Genomic DNA, 3,218 nt, shown 5'->3' on the forward strand with positions numbered 1-3,218 from the left:
TCACAAGAACCCGGCGAGGTTTTAGTTTGTGAACGTCATCAGCGTGCTCAAAAGGAATATGAAGCACGCTCGCGCTGTTCAGTGACTTTGATCAGGCGAATATTCTAGCTCAGTGTTATAAACACATTTTGATAAAAGTACAATTGAGCTAGCTAAATAAGTTCACATTAATTTTGCAAACAAACATTAAACGTCTCATGGTATGTGGAAAACTTAGCTCCTAGATCAGAACTTGGCTTATACCCTCTCTCTACCGACACATTAAGACCTCTCTTTTTTTGTTATTGGTACAGATTGAATCAGTTATAAAACAGATAGCCATCTTTTAACTGAAGCTTTTATCTACTTAAATACTCATGAAGCATTACAATTGTACTTTTTGCATGTTATATACTTAGTTTATACACAGACTGTAAAACTGAGTCATTGCTAGCATTCTCATACGCGAATCATAGCAAAAAAAAGTCTCTTTTGCGCCCATTTTTCAAATTATATGTTAAGCTACCCCTTACGGTATTGTCTGCACTAGTTTTACCAGTTATGCAAACAGCAAGCAGATTTTTTGTTCTTTTCTGAGTGTATTTGTAAGCATCACACTTTTTAACCGATGATCCATACCACAACTAGGTCACAGCAAGTATATATTTATTTAGGACCACACACAATGCTGAACTATATATATATATCACATCCGCCATTTTCATTTTAAGTGTCTCATCTGCCACAACACTACAATATTACTTTTACCTTGTCATACAACAGTAAGATGAACAAGCATTTTTTTTTTTGCCCATAGGTCTATTTCTGCAGAATCTAGTTGCAAGGTAAACTCCACAATCAAAGGATAAAAACTTTCAATATAACATGTACTATAAAGCTCATTGCATTTCTACTTGACTTTATACTCTTTCAGAACATTTTAATTGGCTTAATTTTCTTACATATTTGTAATTTCGACGGTTCTCTGTCACGGCGGACGTCTGGAAATTTTATACTAGTATTTAAGCAGAAATCGTTATTTATTTCTTCCAAGGGATGTTTATTTCCTGGTTGACCACATGTTCAGTGGTTAATAATTCGCATCATGAACTCGTCAATTGTGCAGCCAGTGCTTGGCGTGCTTACAAGACTTGTTTTCTTTCAAGAAATGCTCGTTCAATAGTATCGCTATATATGTTTGACAAATAGGTAAACTCTCATCCTCATCGACACTAAAAACTTTAGCATGAGATCTACTGATTTTGAGGTCACTTTCCAGCAATCAGCTGGAACTTGTTTACCTCCTGATATATAGCTAATACTCGTTGTGAGCTTTGGGAGACGAAGGGCAATTGCTCATCTCTTCATCATGTTTAGCGCTTGGACGAGTCAAAAGTTCACGGAATTCAGTCTCCAAGTTGGCCATAGTGCTAATTTGAAACATTCGAAGTCCACTTGAAGACTGTAATCGTCCTGCGAAAACTACAAAATCAAAACAATGAAAGCTGCGGGCACAATGCACGCTTGATCACAGGGACGTTCGGGAACGATTGAGCTACAGCAATTGTCTACTTGATATCGGGCGCTGTCGTGCGGGCGGACTAATTACGAAAGTGTCTACACCTGAATGACACATTTGCATATCGCAGTGCCCATAATAACTCGTTCCTACGCTACGCGTAATCCACAAGTTAAAAAGGTAGAAATCTATTACATAAAATCAGCGTTAGGAAGCTACGATTAGAAGTTCACTCCTTACGCTTAGAAACAGGAAAATATCAAAATAAATGTGCATCCATACCAGCAGACTAAGGAAATACTTAGTTTGCAAAAGAAACTGTAAAGAAGACGAAAAGCACTACCTAATACTTTGTAGAGAATATAACGATTCTTAGGCAGCAACTTTATTTTCATGTCTCAAAAAATGATCGATGTTCACTTTGCCAGCCTAGCGGAACGTGACAAAATTTTCTATCTACTTCAGTTAGATAACGATAGCACCTCTCCAATTATAGCAAAATGTCTATCTAATTTTTCAAAACAGGAATGAGCTCCTGAATCCAATGTGATTGTTTATTTAATTATTATTAATCATAATCGTATGTATTGTAATTTTGTTGTTTTTGTTGTAGACTTTCGGTTTTGTTTCAATAGTGAAATTGTTACAGTAATATATATTTAAAACCTTACGGTAACTAGACCGATACCTCCCTTTGGAAAGTAAGGCGCAATAAAGATATATTATATTACACCATACCATACTATACCATACCATACTATACTATACTATATACTATACTCATTGATTGATTGGTTGATTCGTTTATATAATCATTCATTAATTCATTCATTCATTTATCCAGTCAGTCAGTAAGCCAGTCAGTCGCTCCTTCTTTCTTCTTCTTCTTTTTTTTTGTTCTTTTTAATTATTCCTTCTTTATTTACTACTTTTGCCAAGTCACTTCATCGGAATAATTTACTTTGAAAATGTGCTTAAGGAACATGATTCTCTGTTTTTTTTGCCTTTCCATAAAACGCCTGGTTATATCTCATAGCAGTATTAACCAAAGGATAGAGAGTGAGGACTACATGTCAATCCTTTTGCACTTACCTTAGTTAAGCTATATTGACCACTCCAGAAAATACCATAACATACCATAATGCTCTTTGTTTTTCACCCCAAAATTTTGCATAAGCATTGTCTTCAGTTTCTCTTGGGAGTTAAAATGGCCGCAAGAGAAACTGAAAACAATGCTTATGCAAAATTTTGGAGCGACAAAGAAAGAGCATTATGCTATGTTATGGTATTTTCTGGAGTGGTCAACTTACCTTAGGCCGTAACGAGCAAATCTGCATTCTTTTCGTTAATATTATTTTTGACGGAAGTTCATCGGGTATAACAGCCTGTACATGCTAGATTTTGACCAACACGAAACCCATGATCGGGGGCTCCTTACGGTCGCACCCATTTACCTACGGAATACTTCTAAATTTAAACAAAGGCTCTGAAATATTACCTAAATCCACTTTCAGAAACTGTTCACCGTTTATGAATTTGGCACACCAAACATCTTGGCCATGTAGCACAGGATACCCAGGACCAACGGAACTAGACGATGCCGTGAAGGTTACATTTCCATTGTTTTTGAGAAGGGAAGTACAGACTAATGATCAAGAACAAAAAAGTTAGTATAATTCAAGATTGCTTAAGGTGCATACTTAAGATGTGACTAAACGAT

Source organism: Porites lutea, chromosome 13 (genome assembly GCF_958299795.1).
Source record: "Porites lutea chromosome 13, jaPorLute2.1, whole genome shotgun sequence".
In the NCBI taxonomy this organism is placed as follows: domain Eukaryota; kingdom Metazoa; phylum Cnidaria; class Anthozoa; order Scleractinia; family Poritidae; genus Porites; species Porites lutea.